This window comes from Muntiacus reevesi, chromosome 2, assembly GCF_963930625.1.
Source record: "Muntiacus reevesi chromosome 2, mMunRee1.1, whole genome shotgun sequence".
Classification (NCBI taxonomy): domain Eukaryota; kingdom Metazoa; phylum Chordata; class Mammalia; order Artiodactyla; family Cervidae; genus Muntiacus; species Muntiacus reevesi.
This window is the reverse complement of record NC_089250.1, coordinates 107,260,283-107,275,875: the sequence shown is the minus strand read 5'-3', so window position 1 is coordinate 107,275,875 and position 15,593 is coordinate 107,260,283. Positions and strand designations below refer to the sequence as shown.

The window sequence follows — 15,593 nt, the reverse complement described above, 5'->3', positions numbered from 1 at the left end:
TGACTGACCTCTCTAAGGAGACTTCGAACCTTTCTGCACCTGGAGAAGGGACAGGTGGAGAGGAGAATTTCTTTTCCTCCCCGGTTTTTCCCCCAAATCCTACTGTCTTTGATGCAGAGGACACAGAATTTGGATCCTCCAGGGTAGTCCTCAGTCCCACAGTTTCCTCCAAGCCCCTTGGTGTTAACAGCAGGAAGGGATTTTATTTCTAGCAAAAACAACAAAAACCCCAGAAACCCAGCCTCTTCTCTTTTTCACCAGGGAGTTCTGCCTGCCTCCCAGCAGCAGCTCTTTAGGGAGGAAGGGGCAGGAGAGAGGGCAGCCCTGGGGTCTTAGCCCACATTGACTACTGCTATTGTCTGGGCTGCTCCATGGCTGCCAAGGAGCCCATCTGTGTCCAGCCCCTCTTGGAAAGGAGAGACGGAGTCTGAGGGTGGGGAGAGAGGTCCAGGCTATTGATAGTCAACTGCTCCTAGGACTAAACACAGGCCCCATACTTGCAATCAGACTTGGGTTGAGTGCCAGCTCTCCCATTTGACGATGATTTATTCGCTACGTCGTATCCAACTCTTGCGACCCCATGGACTGCAGCCTGCCAGGCTCCTCTGTCCATGGGATTCTCCAGGCAAGAATATTGCAGTGGGTTGCCATTTCCTTCTCCATTTATTTAAGCTCTCCCATTTATTCTCTGGTAATTTTAGGCAAGGTATTTAATCACTCTGAGCCTGGGCCATCCCCACAGGGTTGTCATGAACATCAGCTAAGCCGATGTGAGGCTCTGAAAATAGAGAGGACGGCACACAGGCTGGTTGTTACTACAGGCTTGCACCAGTGTGAGCCTGAGCCTGTCTGTGCTGACTGCACTGCTGGTTCACCCTCTGCATGTACATCTCTCCCCCAGCTGGGCTGTAGGCTGCTGCAGGGGATGGACACTGGCTGATTCGCTTCGCCTTTCCCTACAGAACCAGCCCAGAAAACCCTAGCCAGCTCTGGCTTTGTGGCTGCTGTTACTACTGGCCAAGCCCCTCCTTTGCAGCATGATTTGGAGGGACGCTTACCTAATGCATCAGGCCCCAGGCCTAGACACACCTGGACAGGACAGTTGCCAGTTTCAGGCTTCTCAGCTGGGAGGGCAAGTCAGTTGCAATTCCTGGGCCAAGTTGATCAACTGGAAGTCACTGCCTGGAGCGCCGTGTTTGAAAAGGTCAATCTCTGCAGGAAGAGAGTGCGGTGACTGCTTGGTGATATCTGCCGTGTCTAAAGGGGTAGCATGCTGCTATGCATTTGCTGAATCTGCTTGAGCACTGCATTTTGGCCCTGACAGCAAGTGAGAGTTACCTGGAGTTTCAGAAATTACTGAGGCCTGGGTCCCACCTCTAGAGATTACAATTGAATTCGTCTGGGCATCAGTTGTTTAAAGCTCCCTAGGTGGTAGAAGATTGAGAGCCATGCCTTAGAGCACCCAGCTTCCTCTTAGAGAGCACCATCTCAGGGCATCTCAGCGGAGCCACTGCCTGTGTGCACACTAGCTCAGCTGCAAGGCCAGACTGGCAGGGGAGTTGCTGCCCGGGGCTCGACACTGGGTGAGCATGCCAGTATTCTTGTTTTACTCAGGATACAGTGCTTGGGAAGCTTCTAGGTTAGTGTTTGAGTGTTCTGTTTAAAATCAGCCACCCAGTACCACGGCATACTGCTCAGCTGTAAAATGGCACAACAACTTAAATGAATTTGGGGAGTATTGAGTGAACAAAGCCAGTTTTAAGAGGTGACATACTGCATGATTTCATTTATATAACATTCTTGAAACGACAACATTATAAGAGAGAAGATCAGATTGCTATTGTTAGGAGTTAAAGAAGGGGTGGGGTGGAAAGGAAGTGGGCATAACTATAATACAGCAACATGAGGGGTCCTTGTGGTGATGGAAATGTTCTGAACTTTGGCTGTATCAATATCCTGGTTGTGACATTGCAGTAGTTTTTCATCATTGGGGGAAACCAGGTAATGGGTTCAAGGGATCTCTGTATTATTTCTTAAAACTGCATGAGTGTCTGTAACTATCTTGAAACAAAAGTGTAATTAAATAGAAAAAAAAGAAAACTAGCCTCCATGACAGTAAGCAGATTTTGAAGAGATGTTTGTAAAATGCAGCAAGAGGTGAGAGATAAGAATGAGCAGAAATGCATTTCCTGGGGCAGCAGCAGCATAGGAGTTGAGTCCAATCTGAAACTCCAAGTTTGGCTTTTTTGAATACCAGGAACTGGCTACTCTCCTGGGGTCTGTTCATGTGCAGGGACAACCTTGGGGGCTCTTCGAGGCAGTAAAACAATGAGGAAGCCCATCCTCAAAGTAGGGAAAAAAGAAAGAGGGGGACAGGACATCTGAGCCCCCATCAGTTGGAAGAGCTGGTGTGGATGAGGTGCTCAAACAGGGCTGCTGAGGGCTCAGAGGTCCCAGGGAGGCCTGAGTAGGAGGGTCAGGCACCGTCCTGAAGTGAGAAGGTCTAGGCAGTACGTGAACTGTGCAACACTGTCACTCAAGGGTTGGTGATACCTGGCAACTCCTGGGTTATCTCTGAACTGTTCACGGGGGCCTACCACGGGGCAGGGCAAGCTTCAGGAAGCGTGGCAATTCTGCAGCTCGAAAGCAAGAAGGAGGAGGAGAAGGGTTTGAGTAACTAAGGTGAAATGTTTGAAAAGTGAATACATTTGGAAAGTCCCTAGGGAGCCTCTGGCTGATAAATGCTGATAGTCAACCAGTAAATTCATCTCCTGAGTACTTGCTTTGGGCTAAGAGTGGCAAGAGGCACTGGGAATAGAGGGGAGGAAGACAGTCTCTGCCCTAGGGGAGCTGAATCATAACAGAAGTTAATACTGCTAATGAACCAGCTCCCGTCCCAAGCACTTCACACACATGTATAAATTTAGTCCTCAGAACCATCCTGTGAAGGAGGTACCCCAGTGCCTTCATAGATAACAGTCACAGCCCTGCCCCCTCCATTAAAGCACTCAGCTTGCACTCAGTTGTAAGGTAAAGCTGGGATTTGAACCCAGGAAGTCTGTCTCCACAGTCCATGGACTCAACCACTGTGCTTTAGCACTGAGCGGGCAGATTTAGCCAAAAGGCAGGAGGTGTATGGCAGTGGGCAGATCAGAGTCCTGGCCAGGAACTGGTCTTCCAGGATCTATACCAACTTGTGCAACTCTGAACAACTCCTGGACCTCTTTATGTCTCACACTCCTTCTCTAAGACGCGCATGGCCCTAAACACAAGGCCCACACAAGGCTGCTGGAGGGTCTTGGAAGAAATGTGCTTTGGAGGCACTTGGCCATTGTTGGCCTCCCATGAAATGGGAGCTTAGTGGCCACCCCAGACAAGCAACTGTCACTGGCTGCAGGTGACAATGAGTAGACTGCTGCTCCTGGCCCCAGCCCTGTAGTTCTGCAGCTGGGCTGCTACAGGAGGGCCAGATTCCGGAGACTGAGTGGGCTTGAAAGTCTGAGGCAGCATCATGCAATGCAGAAGGAAGAAGAGGATGGCACCTTGTGGGCACCATTCCTTCAGAATCAAGTTCAAGCTCTTCACACGGTTCCACCTGGAGATAATCTGGCCCACGCTAGCTTTCCGGTTGGTCTCCACACCTGCCTCCCTGCAGCCTCCACCCTGGCCAAACGTACCCACGACCAGCAAAGGACACAGAGACAGAACGTGGCAGAACTGAGATCTGAATCCAAGTCTGGTTGGCTGCAAAGTAGGGGCAGTGTGGTGAGATGGAAAGAGCATGGATTAAGGGGTCAGATGCACCTGAGTTCTTCTAGCTCTGCCTGGGTGACCCCAAGTGAGTGCCTCACATTTCTGTGCCTTGTCTATAAAATATGGTTAGTAATATTCCTGTATTAACACCTTATCACAAACTTCGTAGCTTAAAACAGCACATATTTATTATCTTGCAGTTCTGAATGTCAAGTCTAAGATCAGTTTCACTGGCCTAAAATCAATAGGCCTGTGTTTCTTCTGGAGTCTTGGGGAGACCTTCTTCCTTGCCTTTTCCCACTTCTCGTGGCTGCCTGTTTTCTATGGCTTGTGGGCCCCTTCTTCTATCTTCAAAGCCAGCAGTGACTGGTTGAGCTTTTCTTAATGCATTACTCAGGCCTCCTCTTCTATAGTCAAATCTCCCTCTTATAAAGACCCTGCTGATTCTACTGGGTCCACTTGGATAATCCAGGATAATCTTCTTATCTCAAAATCCTTAATCACACTGTAAAGTTCCTTTTACTACGTGGAATAACATGTCCACAGATGTGGGGATTCATATGTGGCGATCTTGAGTGGGGGGCACATTATTCAGCTTCCCACAAGCATGTGCTACGTGAAACAGGACGTGCCAAGGTAAATGCTCAGCACGGTGATTAGCCAATAGAAGACTGGTGATGTTTAATGTCAGCTGGGCACGAGAAGCACTTAGCTTTCACAAAGTAGTGCCGGGGTTCACTCCTGAAAACTTGGGGTTGGGGGAAGTGTCTATGCATTGGAATTTTTATAAGCTCCTAGTCATTCTGTTGGGCAGCCGGAGTGGGGCTGATTATAGTAAGCACTGAATTCATGTCAGCAGTTATTCTTATTCCCACAGCTACTTAGCTCCGAGCCTCAGTGCCCAGGAGCTGTTCAATAGACGTTTGTTGAATTAGACTGAAGTGAATCACTCCCGGGGCCCCGAGCTATCCCTGGGATGGCATGGGAGGGGTGAGAGGGTTTCTCACTGCTGCACCACAGGGCCTGAAGAATGAGGTTCTGTGGGCAGACAGAGGCCGAGGCCTCTGAATCAACCTCACACCCAGAAGTAGCTGCCTGGGGGGCTGGAGTCTCTCCTCCTCTCCGAAGTCCAGTCAAGGGGCCCAACCAGGCAGAATTCAGTCATCAACGGGCCATTGTTAATGGAACAGAGGGGGCTCTGTGCCCATTTAACACTTCTCTCCCTCACGAAGCTGCTCCCAGCTGAGGGCTGGCTTCTGGAGGACTGTGGGGCTGGGGAGGGGCCCCAAGGCTACGAAGGGAATGGGGGAGGATTCTGGGTGGGGGCTGAGCCCCCTGGTTGGAGGAGCAGAGGCAGCTTGGAACACAGGCCAGCCTCGTAAGTCAGCAGGCTGGAAAGTCTGGGCGCTGATGCAGCCACTCAGGCCAGGAAGAGTTTTCCATTAAAGCTGGGGGTGCAGGGACAATGAAACCCACCAGACCCCAATGAGAGCCGGGGGACAGCTTTCTCTGTGGGGTGGTCACACTTGACCTACCTCTTTCCCTTTCCAAAAACAGAAAAGTGAAATCCACACGGTAAATGGTGCCTTTCATTGCCTATAGAACAGTGTTTTCAAAAGGGCTGGGAGGGTTTTATGTTCTGTGGGCTTGGGATTAAGAGGTAGGCAATTCAACCAGGGTTGGGTATAAACGTCCTTTTGCTTAGCAGACCTTTTCTATATTCAGGAGGGTGGATTTCAGGAGGATGGTGTTTAAGATCCCCAAGATAGTGCCTGATCAGTATCCTCAAAAATGCCAGAGACCTACAGTTCTTGGGCTAGGCTCCAGCAATTCTCATCTGCTGAATATAGCAAATTCTCTGATAGTTTCTGCCTAGGGAGTACATTGCTTTAAAACATATTCTAGGAAGGTGGGATCTCAAAGAGGGGGCCTGGATCAGCACCAGCACCTGAGAACTTGACAGAAATGCACATTCTTGCCACCCCCATTCCCAGCCCAAACCATCTCAATCAGAATCTCTCAGGGGTGGGCAGGGCACTCTTTTTAAACAAGCTCTGCAGGTGATTCTGATGCACACTCAAATTTGAAAATCACAGTTATAGAGCCATACATTTCAAAGTTCAGGTTGTGAAGTCAGTTTGGTAGGTTGGACAAGGTTGTTTTTTTTTTTTTAAAGAACAGAACCATAGAGACAGAAAATATCGGAGTGTATTAAGGATCTGTAATAAGGATATGCATGGGTTTCATAAGACTTTTGTTTCAGTGATGTGTATGTGTCTCTGTCTGAGGTTTTGGTCCAAAAAGATCGAAAGCTATTGTTCTCAAGCCAGAATGTACTACAGATAGTCCCGGACTAAAGATGGTTGACTTTTAAGATGGTGTGAAAGTGATACACATTCAGTAGAAACCATAATTGAACTGGGGCTAGGCTGTACAGTCAGCTGGGGCTTCCAGTCAGCCACATGGTCAGGAGGGTAAACAACCGATACACTTAACAACCATTTACACCCACACAACCATTCTGTTTTAAACTTTCAGTAGAGTTCAGTAAATTACATGAGAGGTTCAACGCTTTATTATAAAATAGGCTTTGTGCTAGATGATGTTGCCCAATTGTAGCCATTAGAACCATACTAATGTCAGTGTTCTGAGCATGTTTAAGGTAGGCTAAGTTAAGCTATGATGTTTGGTAGATTAGGTGTATTAAATGCATTTTCAATTTATGATGGATTTATCAGGATGCAACCTCACCATAAATCAAGGAGGATCTGTAATTCAGCCGACTCCCTTTTTTGTCTAATTTGTATGAACTGGGAGGTTTTAAAGATTCTGGCATGAGAGTTCCCTTGCCCCACACCAGACCCTCAAGTAGATTACTGAACAGATGAGAGGGGCTGCTTTGGGGGCAGGCAGCCTCTTTACAACACTGGCCTAAAGCTAAGTTAAACTGCGTGTTTCCCCCATGTTTATAAAACTTTCTCTCCCCCCACTGCTCCCCTTTCTTTATATGTATATATATGTATGTATGCCTAGAGACATATGTGGACCATAGGTAATCAGTTACATCTGGGTAGTAGATTGAGGGGTGATTTGTTGCTTTCTTCTCAGTATTTGCCCATTTTACTTGAATTCTGCAAGTTGAACATCTTTCATTATTACAAAAATTAAGCTATTACTTAAAAAATATAAAGCCAAGAGTCCATCTCTGTGTGGAAATACAGAAAAGGAAAGCCACTGCCCAAGGCAGGATGGTGCTGCCCAGAGGGCCACCCCTCGCCCATCCATGCCCTAGGGCTGAGCCCAGACCTCACAGGTGCCCAGCGCCCTGCCCCACACAACCATTCTCTTAGAAGAGGAGCACTGTCCGTCTCCCACGTTTCAAGCCTGTCACCCTCTTAGAAGGCCCTTTGGCAGCTCCAGGTTCTCCCCGAAGCCCTTTGGACCCAGGTTGCCGCCCTCTCTTTCCTTAATCATCTGAGAAAAGGAGGTTCCAAGAAGCCAAGTGACTTGCCCGAGGTCACCCAGCAGGAGGTACAAGGCTGTGAAGGGATGTGAAGGGCAAGGCTGCTGAAGGCCATTCTCAAGGGCTAGGCTCTCCTGGAAGCACTCATCTCTGCCCTGCGCCATTCTTAGCGCTTTCAGATTCATTTTACAGTTTGCGGTATAGCAGGGACTGAATGCGTAGGGAAAGAAGAAAGGAGGGGAGGAGCAGGGAGGAAGGGAAGGAGTAGAGTCGGGCAGAGGAAAGGGGGGCGGGGAGAGGAGCACCGGGTCTCTGGTCACACTCAGGATGGGAGTGACAGATGCGCCCTATCTGTGTGAGCGCCTAGGGCACTCAGAGCACTCAGTCTGGCCAAGAGGCAGCATGGTCTGGTCAGATCCCCATCGCCAAGCCCTGACCCCACAGGCCCCAGCTGCAGGCCCCTGCCCAGCCAGACCAGAGGGGAGAACGGACAAGGGGCAGCCAAGAGCAGAGAGTTAACCTGGAGCCTGGAGGAGCCACTCATGGAAGACAGGGACGACCTCGGGCTGGCTCCCTGCGACTGCCGGGGATGAGGGATGTGAGGGCCTCCGTCTGTGCCGCGTGGGTGAATCCAGGGTGACCGCTGAGGAGGAGGGGCTAGGATGTGGGCAGCCAGCGCAGCTTGTAAGGGACAGCTTGTTTTATATTGGTGTGTAGCTGATTAACAGTGTCGTGATAAGTTTCAGGTGGACCGCAAAGGGACTCAGCCATATATACACACATGTATCCACTCTCTCTCAAACTCCTCTCCCATCTGCGCGGCCACATAATATTGAGCAGAGACCCCTGTGCTATACGGAGCTCCGTGTTGGTTACAGTGCTGTGTTGGTTTCTGCCATACGACGACATGAATCAGCCATAAATATACGTGTATCCCCTCCCCCGTGCCACCCCGACAGGTCATCACAGAGCACTAGGCCGAGCTCCCTGTGGTTTACCAGTTTAAATACAGCAGTGTGTACACGTCGATCGCAAGCTCCCCAACTATCTCTTCCCCCGCCCAGGCAAACCATAAGTTCTAAAACTGGACAATTTAAAAGCAGCTTATACACAAGAAACTGATAATGCTGGTTGCTTTCGTGGAAAGACCTGGGCGTCTGAGTCAGGCCCGGGAAAGAGATTTCACCACAACGTATCCTTTTGTACCTTTCCAATTTTATACCATGGGCCTGGATTACATATTTTGATAAAATTTAATAAAACTAAAAATAAAAGCAGGTGCCAGTTTTCTACCTGTTGAGGGAGAGGCAAAGTTCCTTTGAGGTGAGACTCTCATTTTGGAAGAGTCATCTGAACAGGCTTTTGAATTTAAGCAGAGGCAAAGCCAAAATCCCATCCCAGAAGGAAAACTTGGGGGCGGTGAGAAGCAGAACTACCCCTACAGCCGAACTTAACAGTCTGCTTTCTCTGTGAGAAAAGTGACAACTTTCCAGTAGTTATTACTGTAGTGACTGGGCCCAAGACTGACAAGATGGGAGGGACTGGCTCGGGTCCCCTCCCTCCTGAGCGGGGAGGGAGTGTCAGGAGGAGCCGCCCTGCAGAGGTGGAGTCCTGGGGGATTCCCAGACACCCTGGGGAGGGCAAGTAGACTTGTGCTCACCACGTGGGCCTCGGGCATTAAAGGGGACAACCCCTTTAGATTGCAACCCCTCAAGTTTGCAGACCCCGTAGACCTCTGGGAATGTGGCACCTGTCTGCTGAGAGCAAGGCAGGGGGTCACATGCTGGGAAATCACCGAGGCCAGGCCTCTGGGGCGGTCTCTTGTTGCCTGGCCCTTCCACAAGCAGGCAGTGTCAGGGCCAGGGTGGGGCTGGCACTCAAGCAGAGAAGGAACCTGCTCCCCTCCAAAGCCTGGGGAGAAGCTCTATGGCTTCAACAGTGCTCCCAGAGAAATAGTGACTCACGGCCCAAGGGAAATCAGAGCTTTTCTCACTCTAGAGGTAATTTGTCCTACAACACCGGGATCTGGTGATGACAGATGAATCAGAAATACTAGTCTGAGAACAGCCAGCCTGTGCGGCTTAGTGTCAGAGGGCAGGCTAGCCCCTCCCTCCTCCCGTCCGTTTCTTAGCAAAAGGGAGACTTACGAGTCTCAGTTCCTCCCTTTTCCGGCCAAAGGAGTTCCAGTGCACCAGAAAACTTCTCTAAGCCTCAGCGTCCTAACCTGTGAAGTGGGGAGAACTGTGCCCCCCTAGCTAGGTCGTGGTGTGGGTGAGAGGGTGCCACTCAACACAGGGCCGGCCACCAGTCCCTCCTGCTGGCCGGGAGGGTGTGGGGAGTGGCAGCAGCTGCTGTGGCGGCCTGGCATCCTGCACCGTGGACTGGGTTCAGGAAGCTGGCACTCGCCCCTCGCCTGACTCATACTCCTTTTCCAGGTCAGGCCCACCAAAACCAGGACAGACACCCACCCCCCCGCCCCGAGCCCCTTCCAGTGGGGAGAGTCTCACCCCAAATGGCCACGTCAGCAGGGTTTGCTTGGCCAAGGAACCTGGGAGCTCTCTGTTACCTCTTAAATATATCCACAACCTCCAACAAGCTCTGGGGAGTGACCCACACTCTTGAGATGAAAATTCTCCTGGAATTTCCTGTCTGTACTGCATCATTTGGCAGACATAGGTTCGGTACACCCCACCTTCTATGATTCTCCAGTGGCTTTACTTGAGTCTGGAGTGGCTAAGTACATCTGAAATAGGAGAACCAAGGGTTTGAAGTCTGGCTGTGTGACCTTGGACAAGTCACCTAGCCTTCTGGGTCTCAGGGATGGCATCTATAAAATGGGGCTGCTTCATGCAATCAGATTGACACAAATAAATCACTTAACCTGAGGATGCCTAGTACATAAAGAGCTCTCAGATACTCAGCTGTACCTTCCAAGAAGGCAGAGGCTGCTGGCACCTGGCATAGTGCTGGGCACACAGCTCAACCAGGCTTTACTTTTAAAAAGTGATTCCAGTGGAATAGCAGGCACCATTCTTAAGGGAAAAGCAGCTCTAAAACTTCAACCCAGCAGTCTCTTCCCACCCAAGATTCCAGTCGGAGGCTTGGCATGGAGGCCCTTTTCGAAGCTCTTCATGCCCATCATCACTTCCAGAAGCTCCTGCCTCATCCAGGTTTATGAGTGGGGGTGGGGTGGGAGGGGGGCGGTGGGAAGATGGGAGACAGAGGTTGGGGAGAACTCAGGGCAGGAAGCCGGGGAGCTGACCTGGCCCTGCTACCTGGGTGTGAGGGTCCCCTTGCAGGGCTCTGGGGACAAGAATGGGCAGGTGGGCAGCAGACAGCAAAACTGTGATGTCATATTTTCCCAGAATGACTCAACAACTTGTCCCTGGTCTCTGAATGGTGAGCTCTGTGCTGTGGCCTCGGGGCATCCTCATCTCCTTGCCTTCCAGGCTTGCCTGAATCTTTCCTTCCCTGTTACCACCCTCTCCCAGCGTAGGGACCCATGGCTATACCACCCATGCTCTGCTTCTGGCTGTGACCCCCCCAGCCCAGGGGATGTCCCCATGCTGCCTCAGTCATGTCTCTCTAATCTCCATGTTGAAGAAAGACCTAAGTGCCAGACAGACCTGCATTTCATTACTGCCTCTGCTTCTACCTGGCCAAGTGACCTTGGGCAGGTTACCCTACCTGAGTCTTAGTTGCCTCATCTATAAAATGGAGGCAGTGCTAATAATTTTGCTAGATTGTATTAGTTGTAGGTTGCTTAGTAAGAAGGTTTGTAAAGTGATTGGCATACAGCAGGTGTTTAGCAAACAGAAAGCTTGACCTCCAAAGGCCTCTATGATCTGACCTCAATTTACTTTGCTAGTTGCTTAAAAAAAAAAAAGGATAATAGATCACTCTTCATTTTATTCTCCTATCACCCCCATGTAGTGGATACTTTTAGTATCTCCATTTTACAGATGAGAAAAGTGAGGCACAGAGAGGCTAAGCAGCTTGGCCATGGTCACACAGCAGTAAGTGGGGATTGAGGTTCCTCATGCAGACAGCCCGGCTCCAGACCTTGCACGTGTAACCAGCTCCTCCCTGCCTCTTTTCTCTCTCTTGCTCTCTCTCTCTCTTCTTCGTCCACCCTACAAGTTGCAGTTCAGCCCAGCTAGGTTCCTCACTCACCTCTGCACTCGATCTGAACGTTCCCATACCTGTGCTTTTTGTCCAGGTTCCCTTCTTGGCGCTGGGAGCCCACCTGTTCCATGAAGCCATCCCCAAGTCCTCCCTCATGTCCACCTTTGTGGGCTCATTGCTGTTGGACTCCAAGGTGGTTATTTATGCCCAGGCGTCCTGTCCTCTTCTAGCCTGGAGGCTCCTTCCACCCGTCATGGTGTCAGGCATGAGCAGGCACCCAAGACAGGTGATGCCCTGGCCAGGGCACCACACGTGTGCTCCCTGGGTGGCGTGGAGGGGAGCCCAGCACTAAGAGCCCTACTTCTTCTGCAAGGACAGCTCAAAGGCTGCAACTGGAACCACCCCCAGGAGGCAGCCTGCCAGCTGGGCTTCTGTCACTCTGCTCAGGGAAAAGGGCTCACTCATGGGGGCCTCTGCTGCCGGGAGGGTTGGGTTTGAGACCCAGAAGAGGATGAATGGATGTCCGTCCAGAGAAGGGAAAGGACTGAGAACCTCGTGCTGGTGGGGTTGAGTAGTGGGGCCCACAGTGCACAGTCCGCCTAACTCAAAAGGGTCTCTTGGAGGGTTTCAGGCCCATCCTTGGGATCCCAGCTCAGTGCCCACAGGGTAGTGACCACAAGAGGCCATCTACCCAGGGTCCCACTCTCCCATCCCCTCTTGGTCCCATACAGGGCCTCTGGTTCACATTAGCTGCCCTCTCCCACTCACCATGACTCCCACCACCTCTGGCTAGACTCAGATCACTCCCTCTCAGCAGCGTCCTCTCCTGGGAGCCTGGGCACTGCCCCATGCCTCCTTCCTCGTGGGGCCCAGTGTCACACCCACCATTTGTGTTCCCCAGTCAGGCATGGGTCCTCAGTGCTTGCCGGGGCTGCACTAAACACTGGAGACACAGAACAAGGCAGACTCTGTCCTGCTCACAGAGCTCACTGCCCGGTGGAGCCCACAGACCATGAAAGCAGCTGGGGCAACAGAGCAAGGCAGAGTGTGAGGATGGGGACGTGCAGGCAGCCACAGAGAGGGCCGCTGACCGAGGCTTCTAGAAGGAGACATCTAAGCCGAGGCCTGAGGGCGAAGGGAGCTGGCCTTGAGAAAAGAAGGAAGGAGACAGCGTTGTGACTAGCGTGTACCCTGGGCACAGTAATGAGAGGACTGTCCTGCTGAGCCCTTCCGCCCCTCCAGTCGAGGCCCCAGCAGGACGGATGCACCCGGGGTCAGGAGCACTGACTCTGGAGCGAGGCAACAGGGCTCAGACCCAGCTCTACACTCGGCAGCAGCGGGGCCCCTGCAACTGCTCCGTCTGCTCTGTCTGGTTCCGTCTGCCAGTCTGTACAGCGGTGATCACATGGGACCTACCGCCAGAGCTTCCAGTGAGAACTCTGAGTGTGGGCCCAGACAGTACTAATTAAGCAGAGGGTGTGCAGTTAGCTGTTAGCACCAGTTATCTCCTGTGTCCTCAGCCCCAAGGCACCTGGACCAGATGCAGGAGGTGGAAAAGTGAAAGGAAAGTGGTATCTGTCAAAGGAAGAAGAGGACAGGGTCCTGACCTCTGTGGTCACAGAGGCTTTTATTTCTTCATCCTGTGATGATAACTCCCCCTTCCTGGTTCTAGGTTTGCAATAATCTTGGGCCTCTTCAGGCCTGTCTATCCTAACCCTGCAGATTCAGGGCTCTGGCCTCCACCTCAGAAGTTGTGAAATTCTTCGCTGAAAATTGGTGCAATCTCAGTCATGGGAGTGGCCCAGTTTGTTTTCAAAATATTTCTTCTGATAGCACTATTTTGGCTTAGACATGTTAGCACTTTGCAGAATCCTGCAGCTGGCAAGGCAGCTGGAGCGGAGGGGAGGAGGGAAGCAGGGAAGAGAGTGGGAGAGGCCCCGGGCCAGAGCTCAGGTAGCTGCAGGGGCCCGCCTGGGCACGGGTGTCACGCGGCATGCTCGGACAGGCGCACACAGGATGGGATCGGGCCAGCCTATAGCGGTGGGCTTTCAACTGTCTAAGCTGTGTAGCCTTCTTATGAACCAGAACTTTCCTAGGAAACCCAATATATAGAACAGATAAGTGGGGGAGAGCCTGGAACCCCCCTCCGTCAGGCTTCTGAGGGGTCCTTATTGAACTCCGGGGCCCCAAGGAACCCAGTTTGAAAAGTGATGCTGCGAAAGGAATCATACCCTTCTCTGGGGGAGTTAGTGCCCACATTGTTCTAAAATAAAGATCTTCCTAAGGGAAAGTGAAATGATCTTTCTAATAAATTCTAATTCAGGCCTAGCACAGAGAATGCCACGCATCCTGAGAACCAGGACTCAGAAAGTGCAAAGTGATTGATCCCATTCACTGACAAGTTTGTGAGCACCTCTTGTGCCCTTGGGCCTGAGTGTCTGGGGCAGAGAGTATGTGGTGAGCAATAGTTAGGGCACATTTCTAAACTCCTCACAGATACAAATTCATTTATAGCCCTATTACTTACCACCTATTACCATCCCCACTTTTCTAGGAAACTAAGGCCCAGAGAGGTTAAGTAACTTATCCAAGGTCACACAGCTACTAAGCCATACAGAGGGCATTCTGGCTTTAGAAGATGTACTCTTCACTATCTCATAATTTGTCTTTTGGGATGAGTGCATCCCTGTGCTCATCTCTCTCTCTCTCTCTCTGTATGTGTGAGTGTACTCTGGCCCATGGTGATCTGTGTTAATCTGTGAGTATGTGGGTGTGCAGTCTCTTTTCCAAGACTGCAAGCCACAGGGCTTACCCCTTAACTTCCCTCTCAGAAGCCTGGCAACAACAGGACAAAGGGCTCCGGTGTAGGGACAGGACCAGAGTCTAGGGGTGGTACCCATTCCCCAGATCCCAGGGCGTTCAGTTTGCTGACCTGGCAGGCACAGCAACAACAGTGGGAAGCACCCCCTCCTCCGGCTACTCCCTGTGACTGAAGTGGAGCCCTGAACTGGCAGTCCCACCAGGGAGCTACCCCCATCCTAGCACCCTGGTTCTTCCCTTCTTACTGGGCGCTGGGTTTAGAGTAGGTCAGCTGGATCAAAGGAAAGTATTAACGTATCACGAGTTTACTTCCTACCCCCTAGACAGAGAAACTTACAAGAGCGCTTGAGCCTCTTGAAAACACTGTTGTGAACTCACACCACCAGCACCCTAAACAGGGCCTAAGCTGATAGAACTCTGCTCACAAGCAAAGACCTCTGACATGCTGGTTAGTCCAGGAAGCCCCACAATGTAAACGGGGTTTTGAGGGTTTCTTCACATGTGAGCCCACCTTGGAGAAAATCAGCTTTGCTCCATCCACTCTCAGCTGACGATTAAGATGCAAAGCTTCCTTAGATGCCACAAAATTGGAAAAAGCCCCACCATTCTTCATCATCAAAGTCAAACTCACCAAGAGAGACCATCCTGCCTCCCTGAGCAGGGCGGAGGCCGGGGGACTTGCTCAGACGGAGCAGGGCTGTGCCGGAGCCTCGGGCGGTCTCCTCTCCCACAAGCTCCTGTTGTCCCCAGCCACCAGCGTCCCAGTGTCTCGCAGCACAAGGACAGGCAGAGGTGGGGGTGTTCCCTGACTTTTGAGGCTTCCAAAGGCAAGGAGGAGGGGCTGGACAGGGCAGAGGCAGGAAGGAGGGACCTGGTGAGGCAGCCAGGGAGCCAGGTGTAAGCACAGAGGCCAAGACAGAGCTTCCCAGGCCAGCTGTTTACTTGCAGCGTTCAGGAGAGGCTGAGCTGGGGACTAACTGGCTTATTTATTTTCTACACTTTTCCCTTCAAATCCTTTTCAGAGAGCCTTCTGGAATTCCACTGATAAATTTCCCAGAGTGCAAACAACCACGGTCCCTCAGCACACAGCCATCTTTGTGGGGCAGGAGGCTAAGGGGAGGCACGGAGGTGGGGAGAGGCACAGAGAAGGAGCGATGGACCGTAGAGACCTGAAGTTCCTGGTGCTCAGGGGCTCCCATGGCCCGCATGCCCCTCCTTCTGAGCTTGCAGAAGCAGAGATGTGCTGGGGTGTGCAGGAGCAACTGCCGTATTTAGGTCGATGAAGACGAAGGTGGAGACCTTCAAGCACAGAACGGACTGTCCAGCCTGCCAGGGGCCACAAGCCATGGAGTCTGCAAGCTCAGAGCAGCAGGGCAGGAAGCGTACTACCACCTGTTTAAGCATCAGACAAGAAAAGGGGACAGGTATTTCT

At 51.5% G+C, this 15,593-nt stretch overlaps 1 protein-coding gene across 3 annotated transcripts in view; it reads right to left on the bottom strand.

Annotated features, from left to right (window-relative positions):
- Positions 1-15,593, bottom strand: part of CHST3 (carbohydrate sulfotransferase 3) — a 38,137-nt gene that overhangs the window by 18,547 nt on the left and 3,997 nt on the right. The window contains exon 2 of one of the 3 annotated variants that reach the window (XM_065922528.1): positions 1,059-1,212. The exons of 1 other annotated variant lie outside the window; for it this stretch is intronic. The gene's annotated coding sequence lies outside the window, so the exon portion shown is untranslated. The remainder of the gene's footprint in view (positions 1-1,058; positions 1,213-15,593) is intronic. One more of the 3 variants, XM_065922530.1, reaches the window with a different exon arrangement.